Source organism: Canis lupus, chromosome 20, assembly GCF_003254725.2.
Source record: "Canis lupus dingo isolate Sandy chromosome 20, ASM325472v2, whole genome shotgun sequence".
NCBI lineage: Eukaryota > Metazoa > Chordata > Mammalia > Carnivora > Canidae > Canis > Canis lupus.
The window spans coordinates 24,531,395-24,556,383 of NC_064262.1; the positions used below are offsets into that span (position 1 = coordinate 24,531,395).

General features: G+C 38.5%; 1 long non-coding RNA gene across 2 annotated transcripts; it reads left to right on the forward strand.

Moving 5' to 3' along the window:
* The first annotated feature begins 8,240 nt into the window (after positions 1 to 8,240).
* On the forward strand, positions 8,241 to 19,735 carry LOC118351622 (uncharacterized). Of its 2 annotated transcripts, none has more exons than XR_004807339.2 (3): positions 8,241 to 8,502; positions 11,065 to 11,149; positions 18,051 to 19,735. It is a non-coding gene; the product is annotated as an uncharacterized LOC118351622 (long non-coding RNA). The 2 variants fall into 2 exon arrangements; XR_004807338.2 differs by lacking the exon at positions 18,051 to 19,735 and adding an exon at positions 11,841 to 12,623.
* Positions 19,736 to 24,989: the final 5,254 nt, after the last annotated feature.

The window sequence follows — 24,989 nt, forward strand, 5'->3', positions numbered from 1 at the left end:
ATTTCAGCTCAGGTCATGATCACAGGGTCATGAGATCAAGCCCCATGTTGGGTTCTGCATTCAGCACAGAGTCTGCTTGAGATTCTCACCCTTTCCTTCCCCTTCTGTCCCTCCCCCCATTCATGTGTACCCACCCATGCACACATGCTCTCTCTCTCAAATAAATAAAAATCTTAAAAAAAAAAATACAACCGTTCTGAAGGAAATTAAATTTTTTTTCAGTTAATCTTAAAAAGGAGAATACTTTGGCCATCAAAACTCAAAAGCTATAAAGAAAAAAGTGAGGAAATGCAGCTACAGATTCAAAATTACATCACAAGTGAAAATACATCCCTGATAGTGCAGAGCAGGGTTATCCTTATGACATTTGCAGAATCCAAATGCAAACCCTCTTTTGTCACAATAGACCACACACTTGTTCACTTAGCAATGAGGCTATAATCAGCCATATGGGCCCCCTAGAACCTCCCATTCCTGTTCTGTGAAGTTCTCATAGGCCAGCCTCTTTTGTCCTGATGCTCTGTTTATATGGCTTCCATTTCCAAAGTCAGTGCGTAGTCCAACATGGCTGCTTCAGCTACAGCCATCTCATCTACATTCCAGGAGCAGGAAGCAGGGATGATTAAGAAGATAAAGGCCATGATCAGTTACTTTTTAAGGAAGATGTCTCATGAAGTTTCCCATGCATATTATTGGATAGAAATTACAAACCAGGCCATGCTCAGTTACGAGTTCATTTAGAATTTGTGGGTCCTCTCACTTGGAAAGAATGAAAGGACAGCTATGGGGAAGATAACCAGCAGTCTCCCTAGAATGTAATAGGCAATGTTTTTGTTAGTATCTGTGCCTTTGTATTTCTTAGTAGGTAGGACTGAGGTATTTCTTCATGATCTCTTAAATACACTAATATTATAGCTAATTCCATCTATGGCAAGCAGAATTATAGAAAATATTCAATATTTTAGGGTTCATAGAGAAACTGAAAATATTGGGTGTTGTAAGTCAAAATTCGCTTCATTACAGTATAATGTGGCATAGCAGCATGTTCTAGAAACACATGCAGAGTTTTCGAGGTACCCTGCAGCAGAGCCATACACTTGCCTCCAGCCAGAGAGGGTTCTTTTTGGCCAAATTGTGAAAATTGAGATAAGTAACTGCAAACCTACCCCTTGATGATTTATTTTCTTCTTTCTTTCTTTCTTTCTTTCTTTCTTTCTTTCTTTCTTTCTTTCTTTCTTTCTTTCTTTCTTTCTTCTTTCTTCCTTCCTTCCTTCCTTCCTTCCTTCCTTCCTTCCTTCCTTCCTTCCTTCCTTCCAAGTTTATGAACATCTCACAAATTCTAAGTTCTTAGAAGGCTCCTAGAGCAAATTTCCCCAAGGCCCAAGAAACAGCTCTTGCACAGACTGGTTTGGTTATTTGTTGACTTACCCCATAGTTTCATTACTGACCATTCATCAAAACTGGCCATGCTGAGAGCTTTACCAAGTAACCCAGCAACGACGTATGTTTACATATACTGCCATCTTTGGTCACCTCAGGATCTAACTTTGCAGCCGTTAAAAAGACTCAGAATCACTGTTGCAGTTATCCATTTGGTCATTCAATCTCATAGAAAGTTCTTCCCCTGGGGAATTAGACATTCCATGGCCATAGGCCTTCGCTTTCATGTGTAGGGCTACACAGTGGTTTCCACATTATCAATTAGGGACAACAAGGCTTAAATTAAAGTTGCCAAACATTTTTTTTCTCCCTCTTAATGTTTTTTTAAGACATCATAGCCTTTCCTTTTTTACAAAAAAAAAAAAAAAATTACCCCGAGTATTTTTGTGGGATTTTTTTTTTTGTCCTTCATAGATTCTCCTGTAATGATAGATGAAATTAAAGAAAATACCAAACTCTGAAAATACTACTTGAGATACCCTCATTATTGATTGCATTTTAAGGTCACTGGTCTTCCTGGCTCCTAGATGTTGTTGTCTGGAAGACAGTCCAAATATGGAGGGCAGAGGTGGGGGAGGAAGGGAGAGAGAGAGAGAGAAGAAAGTGGGAAGGCAGGTATGGAATAGTGGTGGGAGAACCTTTATCACAACTTCATGAAAAGAACTTTTGACTTATTTTTCAAGTAGAGTTGTTAACCATTTGGAACATCATGATGGTGGCTGACTTTCATTATGAAGTTCCTCTTGGGGAATTTATCAATCGCTTTCCACTCACTAACATTTTGACACTGCTTAGTTCTGCATTTAAATGGCGTTGCTCCCAGTACCTAGGTGTGGAGATTTCTCCCTTTTAAGTGAAGTTCCACTAGGTTATAAATAGCTAATGGCTCTCCAAACTCCTCTGGTTTACAGGAGAAATAATTTAATGAAGACTCAGATTACTTTGTGTAGCTTTGTTAATGCAAATGAGTAATGTGTATTGATTTTTCATGGTGTAAAAATCTTTTTATTCATCTTGTGCAAGAGTCTGTTAAAGAATTATTAATGGTGCCTTAATTGCTTTAAGATCTATGCCCTAATTAAAACAGTAAATTCTTTATTACATCTTTATTTTAATTAGATGTACAGAAAGACAATAATTTTTACAAGAAACCCAGTGTAAAATAAAATTACCTCATTTAGAAATGCTTCAAAGAGTCTGTAGTGGGGCTGTACAGAGAGGCCGTTAGGAACTTCCTGAAGTAAAACCATGGTGACTCCACTTCCAGCCAAAATTAAGACGCCATACTGACTGAAATTAATCATCTTCAACGAACTATTTTACACTTTCAGTTGAAGTACCATTCATCTATACAAATAAGTTTCTGCTTCTACTCTTTTATTTAATTTCACTTCTTAAAAGTAAGGATATTTTTTGAAGTTCAGAAAGCTTAGTTCAAGTCAAGAAAGAAAATGAGCTTATTGTCATGGAAATTACCTGCTATCAACTTGAGTCCATTTGTTTCTGCAGTCGGACTTTGTTCTGTTTCTTCAGTTTGTAAGATGGTGCTTTTTAATAATTTGTCCTAAATGCTGTGTATAGAAAAAGCACCAACAACATCAATATCCACCTTCCATTTATCATGTTCTTTTCTACCTGTTTTTCGGTCTTTAATTTGTATATGTAACTGAGGCAATGCTGCTTGTAGATAATGATCACTGACTTGAAGGGTAGGGGCTAAGTGAACATTTGGTGTGGATCTCAGACCAGTATTGTGTTGGGATCTCTCATGATCGTGTAAATCTCGTAACAACCAGAACCGGGAAAGTGTGACTTCCGTGTCATAGAGAAAGGAAGTGAAGGTTGACAGCTGCAACCATTTTGTTTGTTTAAAGCAGGGATCAGGGAATCCCTGGGTTGGCTCAATGGTTTAGCGGCTGCCTTCAGCGCAGGGTGTGATCCTGGAGTCCTGGGATCGAGTCCCACATCGGGTTCCCTGCATGGAGCCTGCTTCTCCCTCTGCCTGTGTCTCTGCCTCTTTCTCTCTTTCTGTGTCTTTCATGAATAAATAAGTAAAATCTTAAAAAATAATAATAATAAAGCAGGGATCAGAAAACTGGACTGTGGGTTAAATCCAGGCTGCCACCAGATTTTAGAAATAAATGTTTATTGGTGCACGGACCTACCCATTTGTGTAGGTTTTGTCTGTGACTGCTTTCTAATCAAAATGACAAAGTCAAGGTGTAGTGAGAGAGACTGTCTGACCTACCAATCAATCCTAAAATAGTTACCGGCTAGCTGTTAAAGAGAGTTTGCAGACCCCTGGTCCCAACCATGAAAACCAGAACTGCTCACACACCTGTGCCTCTCCCAGTCATCAAATCCCATTGCATATAACATATTGTTTAAAATCATATACCCCTTTTCTAGCATGTTCTTGGGACTTCTGTTTCTTTTTTCCTTCTTTTATTTGGACACGCAATTCAGGGGCCTTTTTCCTATGAAAGACATCTCATCTCTTTTCTGAGGAGGCTGAAATAACATCCCTCTAACCTATTTCTCTCTTAGCTGTCATTATTTATTTCATTCTAATCATGTTGTTTAACTCAGTCCTACATTTTGGGCCTCAGCTAGTAAAAGGATTATTATAGCGAAGTGTCGCCCCATGTTCCTCTTATAACCTGAATTTCTTCCCATAAATTTTCCCATAAGACAATGGTTATCTGACTGCTTGGGGAAAAGTCACAGCCGTTCACAGTTTAGAAAAACCAGCAAGTATAATGTAATAGAAACGGATTAAAAGGAACCCCAAACCACATCTGAGACTCTGTCCTTTTCTGCATATAGAGAAAAGAGAGAGCAGTGGCATAGGAAGGCTGAGTGCCCTAAGACATGTTGCCCCTGTACCCCACAATGTCCTATAGATCCTGTTTTCTCACAGACATTACTTAGCAGGCTTGAAAGCTGCCTGGCTCTGGATTGACTTTCATCAAGCTCAGTTAGATGGACTAGTTTATCAAGTCTCCAAAAGAGGGGCCCAGCCATCCCTATGTGGGGATTTAACCATGACAAGAGGAAGGCCAAACAAGTTCTAATTAGTCAAAAAATAGTCAAAGGTAGTGAAAATTAGGAACATTCTATGAGGGTCAATAGTAAGTTAAAAATAGGTTATCCATACTATGGGATACTATCCAAAATAAATCATATTGCAGAAAGAAATGCCATGACAAGGAGACATGGAAAATTCTTAAGTGTGTATGTTTGATTTTGTTATTTAAACTTTGTTTAAAATATACATTATATACATACATATATACAAACATATAGTACATATATATTTATATAAAGCACCGTGAGATTAATACCACTATATTAACAGAGTATCTTTGGGTGATGGCATCATGACTGACTCTATTGTCTGTATGCTTTTCTATATTTTCCCAGTAAGTATGTATTACTTGTATGATTAGAAGATGTTTCTTTTTGGGGTGCCTGGGTGGCTCAGTTGGTTAAGCATCTGCCCTCAGCTCACATCACAATCCCAGGGTCCTGAGATCAAGCCCTGTGTAGGAGATTCTGCTTCTCCTTCTCCCTCTGTCCCTCTTCCTCCACTCCCCTGCCACCCTGCTTATGTTATCTCTCTCTCTTTCTCAAATAAAGTCTTTTTAAAAAGTTTTTAAAATTTTAGAAGATGTTTCTTTTTATGAGATAAAAAGGACACAACTAGGAACATTGTCAGTAATCAGAAGAAAAAAACAAATGTTCCTCTCCTAAGTAAACTTAAAGAATTTTGGTAACTATGTGGTGTTTGCACCCTTGGGTTTGGAAAAAATTTTAGAAGCAGATGGCTTTAACTGAGATGTGTGAAGAGAAAACATTATGATCATTTCCTTCGGAGTGTCAAAGAAGCACTAGAATAAACACATACTGTTACTAATCCCCAGATTACTTCCTTTGAAGGTCCTTAGGGTTCCCAAAACTGTCCATGGACTCTGTTCTTTCTTGTTTGCAAGACTTAGCTCAGGCTGTTCCCTCAATTAAGGCAGTCTTCTTGCTCACCCTTGTTGACCTTGGACCAGCTAAAAAGTTGCTTCTAGGGGTGTCTGGGTGGCTCAGCCTGTTAAGCATCTGCCTTTGGCTCAGGTCTTGATCTCAGAGTCCTGGGATTGAGCCCTGAATCTGACTCCCTGCTTAGTGGGAAGCCTGCGTCTCTTTCCCCCTCTGCCTGCCACTTTGCCTGTTTATATGCACTTTCTCTCTCTGGTTCACTCTCTCTGTCCCTCTCTCTCCCTGTCAAAAAAATAATTAAATCTTTTTTTAATAGTTGCCTCTTCCCTGGATTGCCCCCAACGACTTTCCCCATCTCCCATTTTCTGCTAATCCACGTTCCTTTCCTGATTCTGTAACATTTCTATTATCATTTGTGAGTTGGACTGTTTTTATTTTTCTCTCTTTCTTTCTTTTTGCCCTTGCACACACTGAGGGCAAAATCAGATTTAAATCACCACTGTGTTTCCAGTACTTAGAGTAAGTATTTGAATTGCCTGTGACAACCAAATAAATAGCTCTGCTCAGCAAAACTTGATTTCCATTGGCCTTCCATCCCAGTTCTTAAATGCATTCCACCCTCTTCCTCTCTTGTCAAAGCTCTTAGATGTGACTTGGCTGCATGGATGGGAGGGGAAAATGGCCCCAAAGCATCACTAGAGCATATTTCCCAAAAATGTCACATTTTCACATTTTTTAAAAAATTTATTCATGAGAGACAGAGAGAGGCAGAGACACAGGCAGAGGGAGAAGCAGGCTCCATGCAGGGAACCCAACGTGGGACTCAATCTGGGGTCTCCAGGATCACACCCCGGGCTGAAGACAGCTAAACCGCTGGGCCACTGGGGCTGCCCTCACAATCTTTAAAGTAATATCTTGATGTACTGTTTGTTAAGAGGAAAATGAAAAGTTGCTAGAGAAGACAACAGGAACCATGCAATTGAAACATTTAGCTTTTGTCCACAGAACTCATGGGGAAGGTAATCCAAAGATGGTGTCATTTTGTAGATATCATTCTCCACAAAATGTACCCCACTGGCCACGTGCCCCACACTCACTCTTATTCCCTAGCTCCGGTTTAAGGGACTTTCTCCCACTCTTACATGGGTGAGCCCTCTCAAAATTTACTCAACCTGTACACTGTTACATATTTTCCTCTCTGCTAGTCCAACAAACCTGTGCAATTTCTAGTTGGAGGATTTTGTTGAGATTACACACACACACACACACACACACACACACACATATATATATATATATATAGAGAGAGAGAGAGAGAGAGAGATGTTCCTTGTGGACTTGAATATATATATATATTTTTTTTTCTCCCCAGGGAATAAGTTTTAATGCATAGCTATAAACCAAAATTATCTCATTTATCTCAATTCTTCCAAATCCTTATTTTTTTGGTCTACTTGGTCTGCTAAAGATTAAACAATGTGTTAAAGGCTCCACTAAGGAATGTTTGCGGTTAATGAGTATTTAAACAAGACCTGTATTCAAGGAGTTAGGAAAAAGGATGAGCTGGGCCCCTCTGGCCAACTCATTGATCCTATTATACATACCCTCCTCACAGGTGTGGAGAGGTATGGTAAGATGGGGGCTAAGGAGAAAGAAGAGTGGGAGTGGGAGGGAGGTCAGATGAAGAAAAGTCAAGGTTGATTGGTTTGTGGAATACCTACTATTCTTAAGCTTTTCAAAGTAAATTTGGCATCTTATCCCTAATCAGCACTTAAAAGAAAAATAATAATTTATAGACTGCTAGTCAGTCAAGTGGAAGCCTAAGTTGTGATTTTCTGCTATCTGATGGGATAGGGTTAGCCACTAGATTTGTTTGCTGTCCTTGACCAGACAGCAATCACAAAACATTCCTGAGTCTTGTATTCCAAATTAAAGTGAAATCGTAAGTAAAGCCCAGCAAAAGCTCAGGCATTTTGAGAGGTAAACCATACTCTACCCTTCCACAAGTTCTGTCTGTTTAATTTGCTATAAGTATTTTGCAATGAGGGATTGGGCAAGGGCCCTTTCTTGATAGAGAATAGGAGATTACATTTCCATAGTGGGTCTCCATATGGAAGACCTCTCTCCTATTCTCCCCTTCTCCTCTTGTGTGGGCACGAAGATAGAAGGTAAAGTTGTGATCACTTGCAAATAATGTTCTTCTTAACTCATGGAAGCTTTATCTCCCCTTCCTTTGGAACCTCAATCCAGTGTAATTTTCCTGGGCAATTAAATTAGGAATGATATCATAGTAATAATAATAATAAAACATCTGTTAAAGTGGTACATGGGTGCCAGGCATTGTTTGACATGTTTTACATGTATTAACATATTTGAGACTCACCATCATTAGTATAATTTTACTTGGGAGGAAATTGAGGCATGGAGAGACTTGTTCAAGTGGAAACATCTTATAAGGGTCAGGATCAGGATTGGAACTTGAGTAATGTGTTGTTGACCATTAGACTATACTATTTCTTAAATAACTGTTAAGTGTGTTCACATCTATATGAGCTGTGGGCAAAATTCAATTCGAGAGACAGTTATTGAGTTTCAGTTATGTGTGGGACACTGGGCTAAATGCCATGTCATTCTTTTTTCCTAGGGAGAAATAAAATCCATCCCTCATTTTAAATTGAATAGAGTTTAGTAGAGGGATTAGACAAACATACCAAGTATAACCTTCAATGCAGAAAGAAATTCATGGTAGAAGAACAAGCAGAGCACAGTGGCAACCCAAAGGCAGAACAGGATGCAATGGTCTCCTAAAATTCAGTGAGTCTGTTCTATCTTTCTTTGTAAGCTAGATCCCATCTATTGTGTTTTGCAATGTCCCGTACAAAGATACAAGGACTTTATGGTCAGTCATTGTACCGCACAGCTGGGTTTAGTCATCTGAAGTGTGTAACATTAGTCCCAAGGCTTGTGCTGACTTTAAGATTTGTGAAACAGACTTTGGGACTTGAATGAAGTCACAAAACAAGGCAAATGTGGAAGACAAAGATAGCTCATAAACTAGCACTTTATTTATTTAAGGTAAGTTATTTTTCTAATTGTCTTTCTTACCAGTATTATTTCTCTGTCTCTCTGCCTTGCTTTGAATCTTAGATTTTTCCAGAATAGAAGATGTTGTATACTTTTCAGTGTTTGAGACACAAACTCGATTTGTCTTTGCTCTACAGGCCCTCAAATAATTTTGACCCTAACACAATGCAAAATGTTACAAGTAATACGTGTCAAGCACATATCACGATGACTGTCATAGAGGAAGGGCTCAATTATTATTTGCAATTAACACTGCTATTTTGGGAGTCCTCTCTATCAGACTCCAAACCTCAGAAGTCATTGCTACCCCACCCTCCTGAATTAACTCATGTGGCAGGGGCAGAGAAAGTTTATCTGGCAAAGAAAATAGTGCAGCACAAATTTGGGAAACTGGAAGTCATTTGGGGGCAAGTCTAATTTGTTAAGTTTGCTTGAAATATAGAATGAACTGGTGGGCTAATTGTAGCTAGGACTGATAAAATAAAAACTAGCATTTGGCTGTATTTTGTAATCCTTTAACATCTGAGTTGCTGACATATGAACAAAAGATTTATTCTCTGAGAGCAATGCGAAAAGTGCTTTAATATAATAAGCTTAATATAAGGTCCTTTAATATAATAAGCTTGCCTAGAAGTTAAAAAGCAACAGAAAATGGAATTGTATCTGGTATTTGAATCTATGTCACCTCTTGATCTTCTTTCAGACTCATATTTACCCAATAACTTAGTTTGCCCCTCATTAATAACTACTCAAGTTAATTAAATATGAATTTAGGTAAAACATAACTAAATGCATCTGGAGGGAGTTTGATGTCTAACATATTCCACAGTTAAACTTAAGTTATTTTTAGATTCTCTGCTGTTTTGGATCATTTACCCCTCTGCTCTCAGTTAATTAAAAAAAAATCTAGATTTGATACTAAAATTCTGAAGTTGTTCATCCCCCAAAGTATACAAGCAGCATGAATAATTCCAATGCATATGTCAATCTCTATGCAGTATTCTATGATGCAGGCATTCAATATGAACTGGGTTGGGATTCTGTTTTCCCTGGCTCAAGGCAAACATGTTCTTGATAATGTAGATATGTATAGTTAAATATGAGTTGTCAAGTATGTGAATGAAATGTATTTCTCTTTGTAAAACAAGTTGTAAATAGGATTCAAAATCCCTCAAGGTTTTCTTCCAAAGTCCTAGTCTATTTAAAAACAATGGTAATGATAACCTACTTCTAGAGTCAAATACATACTAATGTTTATTTATTTATTTTTATTTTTTAAAAAGAATTTATTTGAGAGGGGGAGAGAGTTAGAGCTCGAGAGAGACACGAGAGCATAAGAGCAGGGAGTGGGGAGAAGCAGGCTCCCCACAGAGCAGGGAGCCCCACATAGGGCTGGATCCCAGGACCCTGAGATCATAACCTGAGCTGAAGGCAGATACCTGACAGACTGAGCCCCCCAGGTACCCCACATTCTAATATTTATTAATAAAATATTAACATATTTAAGTATTTAAACTTTATTAAAATACAGTTAACAGTCTTGTTCCTTTTAAATGTAGCACTTAATGAATCTAAATGATCAAGTTTTTGAAAGAACGACACATGAGTGATTCACAGGTCAAGCCCTCAGAACATAGTCACCCTACTATTAACTGAGTGTCCCTTTTTGCTATGCCATCTGTATTATTTCCCCCTATAGCCAACCTGCTCACTGCCTGGCACTGTCTGAAAGAAAGCAAAGTTGCTTATGTAAGAAAAGAAACTCTGACCAGTTGTGGGTTTGATTTTATTACCCGAAAGCTAAGTGGATTCACATAAATCACAGTGGCTCAGATCTCCAGATAAGAAGAGAGTACACATCACCATATGGAGCCTTGTAAAGCTCTGGATTCTATGTGAAACACATTTTGGTAACATTATAAACAAACCCATGTGGCACTAGGGCAGTGCAAATAACTGCTTAGTCTGCAAAGGCTCGTCCATCTCTTAGGAAAAGAATATGATAGAACAACTGCACAGTGAGTAACAGCAACCTTCTGATAGTCCTAGGAAGCTGCTTAGCCCAGCAGACTCAGCCCCCACAAAGCAGAGAGCTTTATGTTCACATTAGCTGGGGCCTCTGTGGGCGTGTGTCCTTGGCTCAGGGTCAAATGATTGCATAACGCTTCTCATAAGTGAGCCTGCAGAACAAGAAACCAGAAGGGCAAGAATGCTTAAAAGTACAGCTGGCAAACCCAGGAGACACTCTCCAGAGGTGCCTTGGCCCCTGGGTTTGAGAGCTCCTTTCTGAAGAGAATTCACACATCCCAGCAGATGAGCCAGGGGGGTCCATGGTAGCAGATGCACTTGTGAAGTGAGTTGTGGTTGCCCTGGTTTCCCCATTGTTAGTACATACTGGTTGAAATGATTTGTTGATGGAATAGTGACCAAAACAATTATTTTGTTGTCCTTGTCGTGATGGGCATAAATGGTGTTGACCAGAATTGAGAGATTGTTTGGGTTGTCAAGGCCATTCCTCCTGACCTGAGGTCTTTGTCACACTTCATCTTCTAGAACAAGACAGAATGAAGTTTACAGACACTGTCTTCTGGTCCTCCAAACCCCTGCTTCCTCCACATCATATACACACCAGATTCAGGTAGCCTCTTCCTCACTACCCCTATTAGAATTAAATTCTTTTGAATAGTTCCCCTCATTGCTACAGGATTTAAAAAGCCTTTCGTTCTAACTTATTTTCATTTATTTGTTAATTGATCCCTTCTTTTATTCATCCATTATCTCTTCCTGTGTCCTGTTATGGCCACTGTACCAGATGCTTGAAGAACAGAATACAGTAGTCCCTGCCCTCACAGATGCCCAATCTAGCAGGGGAAAGTGAAAAGTTCAACATTATTACCCATGCTCATATATTAAAACACATTATGTCATTTAATAAGACTATTGAAAAATATTGCAAATTGTAATGAGGAAGCATTAGGGTGAAGAAGTATATCAAGAATCTGGAGAAAGATCTAGACGTGGAAACTTACAGGGAGATTCTAAGAATTGATGGGTTCTCTGGCGAAGAAAAAACTCAAGTAGAAAAGTATGGCTGTGCCTGTGTATTCATCTCATTTCATAAAATAATCTATTCTCTCAAGTGGCACAGAGTACTCATGGTAGTTTCCTCTGAGGAGTATTTATCGATTTCTCCAAGTTGTAAGTGACAGTGGGTAAAACAAGAGAGAGGTTAACATGGTTGGTGGTGAGTCATCTGGGGGTTGCTGCTGTAGGTCCGTGATATCGTCAGGATCCTGGCATATTTTCTTTCTTCTCCCCTTCCATTTTAGGATGTGCATCCATTCTCAAGGAAATGGATATAAAATGATTCCTGGAGATCTAGCCATTACATCTAATTTCCAGTGTAAAATAGGAAGAAATGGGGGAAAAGGCATAATTTTAAAACATGCTTTCTAGAAACCCTACCAATAACTTCTGGTTCTGTCTCTCTGGCCAGAGCTCCAATGTGGCCAGCACTATTTCTGTTTTCCCAATAAAATCTGTTAGAAAAATTTTAATTGAAAAATGGGTACTGGATAAACTAGCAGGCCCCATCACTCCCTAACTGGGACACCCAGAACATGTTGAAACCTCTTAGGTATGGAGAACATGCATGGGAATGGAAGTTGGAAGTTGTCAGCCAAGGAGCCTGAGGACTCTCCCCACAGAGATTCATGGATTCAGCTTTTCTCTGACATACATAGAAAGAAAAGTGTGACTACCTTCCTTCCAGAAGTTACTGCTAAGAAGCTTTATTACATTTTTCTCCTCAAATAGTTGGAGCTTCAAAAAACTTGCAGTGCATTTTATGTGCATGTGTATAATGTACATGGATATTTGTATTAACAGATTTCTAATATCTACTTCACCCAAACACTGAAGCCCACATAAACAGCCCATCTAAACTCCTTTCATAGAGATTTATGAATATTTAAAAAATACCTACCCAAGAGCAAATTTATTGATTGAATGGTGATATTTATTTAATATATTTGAGAAATTTAAATTTTTAAAAATGGTTTATTTTTGTAAGAACTTGTTTCAGCTATTAAAGATGGTATCCCACCCACCCTCTGCCAATAAAAAACTCTTGACTTCTTATTAAGACAAATACTGGCAGTGGAGAAAGCTTACATATGAAAATATATAGTTCTTTAAATATAATCCTATCTCATCTCAAAAACAGAACATGGAAGCCTGTTTAAATGATGTAGTTGGGGCACCTGGGTGGCTCAGTGGTTGAGTGTCCACCTTTGGCTCAGGTTGTGATCCCAGAGTCCTGGGATGGAGTCCCACACTGGGTTTCCCATGGGGAGCCTGCTTCTCCCTCTGCCTATGTATCTGCCTCTCTCTATGCCTCTCATGAATGAATAAATACAATCTTAAAAAAAAGATATAATTGACTTTAATGAAATTTGTACAAAATTAAAATATAACAAAATAAATCAAACATTGGCATTAACAACAGGACATCAGTCAGGATCCCAATAGGAAACAGCATATTCAGAGCAGGCAATTTCAAGGAGAGTTCATGTCCAAAAGAACTATTTACAGAAGCGGGAGTAGGATGCAGGGAGTCATGGAGATAGTGCAAGGATCAGGGCTGAATAATAGAGGGAGAACTAATATCTCTCCTTGGTCTAAAAGGGACAAAGTAGAGCGATATTAGCAGAATCTGGAGACAGAGAGTCATATAGGAAAAGTTGTCTTGAGGAGCAGTGATCTTAGCAGTGATCTTAGGTCAAGGGACACACCTTGCTTTAGACATACATCTAATGATCTCATAGGGAAATCAAAGAATAAATACCCTGATCTCCTGCTGAGGTTTCCATTGGCCAAACCAACCAGCAGACAGAGACCTGTACAAGAAGCCCTCTCTCTATGGTCTATTAAAGAAGGATGAGGAAGTTGAGGCCTGGAGGGGTAAATAGAAGATATCCCACACAACAAGCTAGGGATGTGTCCATCTATAATGTGTGATATTTATTTATTTATTTGTTTGTTTATTTATTTATTTATTTTTACCTTTAGAGATACTAAAAGTTCTTCTTCATGAGAAAATATGTAATGCCAGGCTGTATTTGTCAACTTGCCAGATCTCCTAGTGTCACCAAGGATACTTCAAAGCTACTCTGCTACCTTTCCAGAAACCACCTACAAAAGCTAATTGATAGTGCACCCTTGCTAACACATGGAGATTTGACATTATTAGTCTAATTAAAAGGATTTTAACAGTCTAACCTCCCCCCCTCTGCTGATTCCTACATACTCCAGTCAAAGTAAATTAAACCCATTAATCAAACCAGTAGAAATGATGTAAGGTGCAGGATACAGGCAGAACAGAGAAGAGACTAACAGCCTTCATTATGCTTAATTTTCTTCCTTAGCAAAGGATAATAAATTCAAATTGTAACATCACAATAAAATATTTAATTATTCAAGAGCAGGGCAAGACACATTATAATTAGCTCCCTATTATGTGTCTTCGTTTAGGTGGTAATAGATGCGATTGAGTAGCCCAGTCAATCTTAAGCTAAAGATTTAAAGTAAGATCTCACCTGACTGTCACCTGGGAAGGTATCCCCACTATGAGAAGCTTGCCTCGGGATATGGACAGATGGTGACTTGAGAGTTGGTGTTCATTCATTTATTTTCAATTCAACAGATATCACTTGAGTGCCTGCCATGTATTAGAGCTCTGGGCCTTATGGTTCCAACAGTGAATAAACTAAGGGCCTCATCTCAAAGGACTTGCTTGGGGATTGGAATAAAAACCATGCTCCTTATCTTAGCCTTGAAGAACTCAGACTTCTCAGACTTCATCCCTTGGCATCTTCTTCCTTGTTCACTGTGTTCCTGCCACCAGGGCTTTTGCTCCTTCTCTAAAGTTAGCAACCTAGTTCCTACTTCATGTACTCTTCCACTTGTCTAGAATACTGTCCTTCAGATCTCCATATGACTGGTACCTTCTCATCCTGTTACTCCACTAGCAGAGCCCTGTCTTGGTCACCTTTACCTAAAGAAGCTCCCTAAAACCCAGTTACGCTACTTTCTAAATTTTCTTCATAATACTTATCATCACCCAAAATTAGCTTCCTTATTTACTATTGTTTACCTCTTCACTTATCCTCAATGCAGTATAAACCTCAGAAAGGACCTTGTCTCTCCTTATCACTGTGTTCCCAAAGTGTATGTAGCCTGGAACATAGTAGATTCTCAATAAATATTTGTGACTAGGTATTATCATCATTTTAAAGATGGTGACAATAGAATTTGCCATCGTATATGTTTTTTAAAATATTTCATTTATTCATGAGAGACACAGAAAGAGAGAGGCAGAGACATAGAGGAAAGGGAGGAGAAGCAGGCTCCATGCAAGAAGCCTGATGTGGGACTCTATCCCAGGACCATGGCATCATGCCCTGAGCTGAAAGGGCTCAACCACTTAGCCACCCAGGAGTCCCCCATATGTTTTTTGAAACCTAACTACATCCCTATCAAGAAGTGATAAATAATTCCCCACCCCTTCAGTATAGGTAAGTGGACTTTTATTGGCTTATAACCAATAGGATATGGTGGAATGGTGGAAGTGACACTGTATAACTTCAGAGGCTACGTCACAAAATGTGATACATCTTGCCTTTGCAGTCCAAATTAACCCATATGGATAGGCCCAAAACTATCTAGAGAGAGAAAGAGATGCCCATCCATCCCCTGGCTGCTCTATCCCTACACCCTCCCACATCCAGCCCATCTAATTGAAACCACATGAGAGACCCTTGGCCAAAAGCACCTGGGAGAGTCTTTTCAAAATTTCTGACCCATAGAGATTAAAGGAAAGAATAAAATGATTATTGTTTCAAACTACCAAGTTTTGGAATGGTATTATACCAAAGTAGATAATCAGGATAGTGAATGACTGGCTGGATGAATGAATGAATGAATGAACTAACAAGTTATTACTTCCAGTTTGAATCAGAATGGAGAAAAGATGTTATCAGGAGGGAAGAAAGTGTTTCAGAGATCTATGTGTCTGTAGAAATAAAATATTTCAGAAGAATTCCAATATCAAGTGTCTCCAATATAATAGATTCAATTATACTGTTGATCAAATAAGGGATCCCTGAGTGGCTCAGCGGTTTAGCGCCTGCCTTTGGCCCAGGGCGCTATCCTGGAGACCCGGGATCGAATCCCACGTCGGGCTCCCGGTGCATGGAGCCTGCTTCTCCCTCTGCCTGTGTCTCTGACTCTCTCTCTCTCTCTCTCTCTCTCTCTCTCATGAATAAATAAATAAAATATTTAAAAAAAAGAAAAAGAAAACAAATAATATCCCTTCCAGAGTAGTATAAGACATTTTTTTTACCTTTACATAGAAACTATATGAGACAAACTTTGTTCCCTATCACAAATTAACATTTTTTTCATGAAAGATATTGCTAATTAATTATGGCATTCTTTCTTACTAACTGTGACTTCACAGTCCTTTCCAGACAGCCATTAACAATTGATATGAATTGGCACTCAAAATTTTTGCCATACCAACCTTAAGGAGATGCCAACATCCCAAAGGAGCATTGCAGGTTGTATTTACTCTTTATCTCCTACCACCTCTTTCCTGAGATTTCTTTTCTTTTTTTTTTTAATTTTTATTTATTTATGATAGTCACAGAGAGAGAGAGAGAGAGAGGCAGAGACACAGGTAGAGGGAGAAGCAGGCTCCATGCACCGGGAGCCCGACGTGGGATTTGATCCCGGGTCTCCAGGATCGCGCCCTGGGCCAAAGGCAGGCACTAAACCACTGCGCCACCCAGGGATCACTTTCCTGAGATTTCTGTAGTGACACCAGAACAAGGAACAGCATGAGAATTTTGCAAGTTGAAAACATTGGGGCTAGTCTGTCAACACTTCTAAAATTCTATGGGAACATCTGTTTTCATTCCTGATGAGGGAGGCAGCATTTGTTTAAAGGCTGTTAGAACTTCTCACTGGTTGATATGCAGACACAGAGATCTCTGTTGAAAAGAATTTACCCAGAATGGTTAGGATTATTAAGATGGTGCTAGCAAAAAAAAAAAAAAAAAAGATGGTGCTAGCATTTGCAAAGCTTTTGTCAGTTTGTTTGTACCGGGAAGCAGTGGGTCATAAGTTCTGCAAGGATTTCTTGCACTCATAATTGCTTCATGTCTTCATATCTCTTTCTCTTTTATCTGCATACATATGTCTATTTTCATCCATAAAAATTGACATAGTGTCATTGTACACGTCAACTTGGATCTTAGGAAATCTAAATTCTTTCAGCCAAAGGCATTTACTTATCTCAAATACTGATTTCATCAAGCAATCCTTCCTAGTTTCTATACAGTTAATGGTCACTCTTTCAGAACTGTAGTATCAGCTGGCATCTCTTAGAGACTTCCACTATTCCATGTAATATAATTATTTTTGCAATTCCTTGCACTCACCCAATTATACTGAAACCCCTTGAAGGCAGAAACCATTTCTGTCTCATCTTTGCATTCCCTGCAGAATCTGGTAAAACAAAACAAAACAAAACAAAAACAAAACAAAAAGGGATCCCTGGGTGGCTCAGTGGTTTGGTGTCTGCCTTTGGCCTGGGGTGTGATCCTGTAGTCCTGGGATCGAGTCCCACATCAGGCTTCCGGTGTGGAGCCTGCTTCTCCCTCTGCCTGTGTCTCTGCCTCTCTCTCTCTCTCTCTCTTTCTGTGTGTCTTTCATGAATAAATAAATAAAATCTTAAAAAAACAAAACAAAACACTCTCCTTAAAGGCAATTGAGGGAATCCAAAATATCAGCATTGTTTTGCAACTCAAATTTCTTCCAGTTCACATCCAAATCTCCCTTTGACAGAAGTACATTTGTAATCTTGAACAAGGAAGCATATTAGGGAACCATTCTGATTAATGAACTATAGTTCTTAACTGGAGACATAACTGAGTCTCCCACTCCCCCACAGGTGTTTTTTGGAAATGCAAGGGAGGCGTATTTTGTCAAAAAATTTGAAGATGCAATAATGGATATATAGTATCTAGGCACCAAGGATGTTAAACATACTGCAATGTGAGGAACAGCCTTATGTAACAAGAAATTGTCCTGCTAACATGTCAACAATGTCCCCAGTGAGAACACTACTGGACTATTTACCCAACTGTATTATAATAATCATTGTTATTTTCACTTATTTTGTACTGGACGCTATCTGAAAGGTTTACCTATGTGTTGTGGCTGCTTCCAGTTTAGTGTGCATGAGAATCACCTGGAGGACGGATTACAGCACTAATTGCTGGGCCTCACCCTAGAGTTTCTGATACAGTGGGGCTGAAGTGAGACTGCAAAATTATATTTTTACAACTTCCCAGGTAATACTCATGCTGCTAGTCCAGAAATCACACTTTGAGAATCCCAAATCTACACTGATATAACCTCATAATTTTCCTCTCAGTCACACTATTCTTACATCCTACATTATCCTTATTTTTCAGGTGAGAAAGCCCAAATTTAAGAGGTTCAATCTACCACTTGTCCAGAACTACACAATTATGAGCCAACAAATACATTTGTTTGGGCAGCATGCAAGGAAATGAAAATGAAGGCTCTGGAGCCAGGCCACTTGGGTTTACTATTTCTTATTTGTATGATCTTGAGAAAATTATTTAAACTCTGAGCTTCAGTGTCCTTGATTTGAAACAGGGGTAATAATGGTTCTTTCAGATGTATCATAAAGATAAAATGAGATAATGAGTGAAAAGCTTAAAATACTCTATTTTGGAAGAATGAACCCTCAAGGAGGTTATATTCCAGTGGAAAAGCCAAATAATAAACTTGTAAAAATACAAATAAGTAATTCTAAACACTAGAAATCCTATAAAGAAATAGAATAAGGAAATGGGTTGGAAGAGTAGAGATGGCGAGGTCTAAAAGGATTCTTTCAAAGGGATGGCATTTGAGCTATGAATGACCAATGGAGCCAGTCACACTGAACTGGAGAATGAGTGCTCCAGGCAGAGGCAAGAGTAGGTGCAAAGGCACAGGGACGAGAATCTGTTTTTCTTATCCTAGAAACTGAAGGAAAGCCAGCAATGGAGTGGAGTGAGGACAAAGAATTGGAGGTAGGGAATGGAAGCAGGGCAGGTAGTAGAGTGGGAGGGGATGGCATTAGAGAGGTCAGTAGCAGTTGATTACCACCAATCTTGTAAGGTATGATGAGAAGCATACATTTTATTTCAGAGGTAGTGGAAAGCCATTGAAGCATTTCAAGGCAGGGGAGTGATTGATTGGATTTATTTTTTAACAGATCAGTCTAGCTGCTATATCCAGAATGGATTGTGGCAAGCAAGAGTGGAAGCATGGAGCCCAGTGATGGAGCCACAGTGTAGATCATGTGGCTTGAACTAGGGAGGTGACCAGAGAGATGAAGAGTAGTGGGTGGGTTCAGAGTATCTGGGGCTTAATGACAGATAATATATATGGAGGAAAGGGCAGTGTGTTAGCATCAGGGTGGATGGCAGTGCAATCTGCCTCAGTAGAGTAGAAGCATGCTTGGAGTTTTAAAAGTTCTGTTTTTAAAAAACAATTTATTTAAAATAAAAAGTTCTGTTTTGTTATGTAGGATGGGTTACAACAGGCAACAAGGAAACTTTTGGGGATTATGTACAGATTCATTATCTTAATTGTGATATTGGTTTCACATGTGTATACATAGGCTGAAATTCAATACCTTACATGCTTTAAATATGTGCTGAGTCCATTATATGTCAATAAATCTGCATTTTAAAAAGCTGTGAAAGAGAATCATGATATGCCAGCCCAAAATATGCTGCTTTGGCATAAGAATCATTTTATATGGAAGGTATTTGTATTCCTGTTATTTCTTATCTGCCTAAAAGCAGAGCCTCCCAAAAGTACTCTGTTATCATAAATCCCCTCCAGGGAGCTACTCCAATCTTCTCTTCTGGTAGAGTAGTCGGCACCACACCCAGACAGACATCACAGACTTGTCACTATTCTGTCTCCCATCTATTCTCACGAGGGCCATTTATCTTTCCAAAAAAGTCATTTTGTTTCCAAGGGCCCTATCTCCCCTTCCTTCTTAGAAATCATTTGTTCTCCTCCAAGTGTCCCTCTGCTCTTCCCTTTCCCCTATTAAGAGGGTATGTAAGCTCTCAAATCTCACCACTCCTTTGGATAGTCCCTTCTGTGATATCCCTATGAATGTAAAATTAAAATTAATAAATGTGTATGTCTTTTCTCCTGTTCATCTGTTGTTGGTTTAATTCCCAAGTCCCCCAGGGTAAGAGGGTAGAGGACAAATTTTTCCTCCCTTACAGCAATAATGAACAACAGTCAAGAAGGCAAGATGATTATTCACCAAGTAGAGGTAGGCTGTTGGACATAGGAGTCTAGAATTTAATGAGACATGTCTCTTGAGATCTTGACAATTCCAAAAACTCAAGGGTGAAATTTGCAACCACTCAGTACCAGGACTGAGCTTTGTTAAAGGAACACAGAATTGGAGGTTGAATTCAGGTTCTGGTTTCTGTCAGGTATGGAATATATAGGGAACCTTCAATATGCTACTTGATTTCCATCTACATGTGTTTTGCATTGGTAAAATAAAGAACTCACATTTGAGGGTTAGGAGGGTGAGTGCCACAATAGAAGTCTTTGGAGAAATTAAAATTGCTCCACAAATCTCAGTTGCTCTCAATATTACTCAAGAGGATAATGCCTCAAAAACATGATAGTTTGGAGAAAATCCTTGGTCAAACCAAGACTATAAAGAAGAAACACAAGCAAAAACCAACATCTTGGAAAGAACAGAGAACTTTTTAAATTTTATTTATCTGATATACAGAACTTAAGGCTCTTCTCCCTGTTGATTTTGAGGACAATAAAACTTATTTTTTCTTCCTGGACTGAAATATATCCAAAGTCGTGGTCTACAAAGTATACATGATCTTGTACCTATTAAGACATCACTAAATAAATATTATGAGAACTTTGAGATAGGAACGGTAATCAGTATTTCAAATGTTCCGTGAGTTTGATTTTTCTCTTTACAAAGCCTCTGCAAGATTTATTGTCTGGTTGAGGTGTGTTTAAAAATAAATAAATAAGATAGTACTGAGCTGGGCAGTTGTTGGAAGGCTCATTAATCACTGTTTTAAATCCCAGGGTCTTCAACCATCCAAATTAATACCTGAAATCTTGCACTTGAGTCATGAATAAGCTAACAAATCAGCCACTACAGACCTTGTGTGACAGAGCCAGTGAGTCCTCAAGTGACATGAATGCTCTTTGATTTCAAACACATACATTTAAGCTACAAACTCTCTAAAATTAATTTATTCCAAACAAGAATTATATAGAGAGAATACAACTTAAAAAGAGAGAAGGGTAGATGTATCACTACATATGAAAAAGTCTTGGATTTTTAAAAAGTGATAGAGGTCACATCATGTTCATCTTTAACTTAGACACATGACTTTCCAAATCATTCTACTACCTCATGTAACCAAAGAGTGATTAGTTCCAATATCTCAGAGAAATGGCTTTGTTGACTTTTTAAGAAATGACTTGCTAGATGAAAATATTGCCTACATTGAATGGGTGATGTAGAGAAATTTAAGGGTAATTTTAACTATACATACTTTTTAACTTACATGCAACCATAACCAACTAACTCTAAGACACGATGCTGCTATTAGTGGCTTATCTATTTGGTTCAAATTTTCACATAAAGAACTTAGAAGATAGTAAGCAGTGAACAAATGAGAGCTGTTTCACTTGTAGTAGCAACCATCATAGTCATGGGATTAGTAGTAGTAATTGTAGTAGTAAATGACACAGCTGAAAAAAAGATCTCTTTGAGCAAATATTAGGGATTCTTGGACACAAAATAGCAGCTCATTGTTGTGGTGGCTAAAGGTTTCTCGACATTCTCGTTAAGGAACTGTCCTGAATAATTAAGCAGTTTTAGAGTTTGATGTTCATTCCTTTAGGAGATTATTTTTAGGGGAGGTGATAAATGGTCATTTAAAGAGAGACAGTTCTTTGTTCTACCTATAATATCATTACACTGGTACTTTGTGATTTTTTTAAAAAGATTTTATTTATTCATGAGAGACACAGAGAGGGAGAGGCAGAGGGAAAAGCAGGAGCCCGATATAGGACTCGATCCGGGGACTCCAGGATCACACCTAGAACTGAAGGCAGGTGCTCAATCGCTGAGCCAGTCAGGCATCCTTACTTTGTGATTTTTCAAGTGGAACCACTAATTTATCCTACAGATTGTTTAATTATTAGGTTTTCTAGTAATCTAAACTAAAAGAATAGAAATTCTAGATTATAGGAAATGTACAGTTTCTATCAAGTGTTGGGCCAAAACACAAAGTTCTGTTTTGTGTGATTTAATATTAACATCCAGAGCAATTTGTATTAGCTTTCATGTGTTAAAAGATCTCCCTTTATCTTCTATTTAGGTGTATATTTATGATATTTAAAGGTACATGGATTTGTCAGTAATTTCTATGCTTTTTTAAGATCTAAGTTTGCCTGAATTCCACTAGCCAAAAAAAACTTATTTGCATGAAACAACCGAATAGAGGATTGATAAATTTGAACAGGTGAATTCATGGTACCTATGTTGTGCCATTTATATTTACAGGTTACAACATGGATTCACATTTAAGATCTCAGTTTAGTGATATTATAATAAACAGTTTCCAAAATCAATGGGAATTGAAAAGTAGAGAGGTAGGGTGAAAGGGGCATGCAGCATATCATTTATTGACATCAAATAAGTTCATTATCTCAAGCAGTAGATTATGTTCCTAATCTGGGCCCCCCAAAACAAATTAGGGTTTTCTGTTTTCTTTTACTATGCCCCCCAATCTTTTCCTTGATAGAAGGACTTGAAGAGGTGCCTCCATCCTCCTCCAGAATTGGCACAGACCGAAGCTTCTACTTTTCCCTGAGGCTTTCTGTTACTCTGTCCCTCATCCCACACTTCAAAATGAAAGAGAAGGTGGGGATAGTGGTATTTATGAGGCTGTCGGTACTGTAGGCCATTTAGGGCCAGACCTTAGGGTTACGCCCCATGATGTACATTATCACCATGAAGAAATAATTATCGAATGCCCGCTTCAGGATTCAAAGGATGGTCTCTGAGGTCATTTGTTCTCACATGTCAGTTAGCAATTTACTTTTCCAAAGTGTCCAGAATAACAGATTCAGTGACTTACATTTTTTTGGAAAGCATGTCATATATATAGGAAACTATGAAACATATATGTACATTTTAAAGAATAATAAAAGAAACACTTATGTATCCACCACCTAGCTAATAAAACAGAACATTGCCCACACCACACTTCTGTCATTCCCCCGCCTAGAGGTATCCACTATCCTAACTTTTGTGATACTTACTACCTTTCTTTTATTTATAGTTTTGACACCCAAACATGTATCTGTAAACAGTATAGTTTTGCTTTGTCTCTTTTTTGAAGCTTACATAATTGGAATTATAAGTATATATTCTTTTCTGTCTGAATTCTCTCATTATCTGGTTCTCTACTCATCGATTGTGGACATGGTCATACTTAACTCATTTTGATTGTATAGTATTTCATTATATGAATATATCATAATTGATTTTTTAAAGATTTTATTTATTCATGAGAGAGAGAGAGACAGAGACACAGGCAGAGGGAGAAGCAGGCTCCATGCAGGGAACCCGATGTGGGACCATATCCCGGGAGTCCAGGATCACGCCTTGAGCCGAAGGCAGATGCTCAACCGCTGAGCCACCCAGGCGTCCCCATAATTGATTAATTCATTCTATTGTGAAGAAACATTTGGGTTCTGCCAGGGCGTTTTGGCTTTTACAAATATATATATTTTTTAATATTCTTGTATCTTCTGTGGTGTGTGTGAAAGAGTTTCTCTAGGATATATACAGAGAAGTGGAGTTTCTGGGCTATGCACTTCTTGTTAATATTCAACTATTTTCTAGTTTGTACTGTTAAAGGACTTTTTAAAAATATAAAATCATGACTTTCATACAAATATAGTCAGTACATGTCAAAGTTTTTATTTAACTCATTAATCAATGAAGGAAATTGTTTTACAGCCAGTTCAAAGGAGAATCCAAAGAACAGACAGATATAGAAGCATGAAGTCACTGGAGAAAATAATACAGAGGTTCCTCAAAAAGTTAAAAATAGAACTACCTTATGATCCATCGATCAAACTACTGGGTATTTCCCCAAAGAACATAAGAACACTAAATAAGAGGGATACATGAACCCCTATGTTTATAGCGCATTGTTTACAATAGCCAAGATCCAGAAGCAGCCCAAGTGTCCGTTGACTGATGAATACATAAGTGTGTGTGTGTGATGGCATATTATGCAACCACAAAAAAGAATGAAATGTTGCCATTCACAATGACATGGATAGAGCAGAAAATATTATGGTAAGTGAAATGAATCAGTCAGAGAAACACAAGTCCCATATGATTTTACTCAATGTGGAATTTAAGAAACAAAAAAAAGAAGAAAAAATAAAAGAGGCAAACCAAGAAACAGACTCTTTTTTTTTTTTTTTAAGATTCTATTTATTTATTATGAGAGAGAGGCAGAGACACAGGCAGAGGGAGAAGCAGGCTCTATGCAGGGAGCCTGACATGGGACTCGATCCCAAGACTCCAGGATCCCACCCCGGGCTGAAGGCGGCACTAAACCGCTGAGCCACCGGGGCTGCCCAGAAACAGATTCTTAACTATAGAGAACAAACTGATAGTTACCAGAGGGGAGGTGGTGGTGATGGGGAGGGAATTGGTGAAATATGTGATGAGGATAAAGGAGTACACTTGTCGTGATGAGCACTGGGTAGTATATGGAAGTGTAGAATCATTATATTCTACACCTGAAACTAATATCACACTGTATGTTAACTAACTGGAATTATAATAAAAACTTTTTTAAAAAAATACTGAATAAAATGCACAGATAGATGCAAAATTACTCAGTATACATTGGGTAATAATCACTGCCTTTCCACTGAACACAATTTACTCTCTATGAGCAAGAATTATTTGTATTGCTATCAGTGTTCTAAAATTTTTGGAGCTGCAACATAGCTGAGAGTGTGAAAGACAGCAGTAGCCTGGAAGGGTATGCTGCACAGGACAGGTAGTAATCTTTTTGTTCCTTAGCAAAGCCTTTTGTAATTTTTTCTGTGGTACCACCTTACAGTCTCTTAGCAGCACGTGTGAGTTCCCATTGCCGTACATTCCTGCCCCATTGAGTAGAGCCATACTTTTTCCTTTTTGTCGGTTTGGTGGGTGTGTATTGGTATCTCATTATGGTTCTAGTTCATCTTTTCTTATGTTCACTAGCCATGTGGCTGGCCCCCTTTTT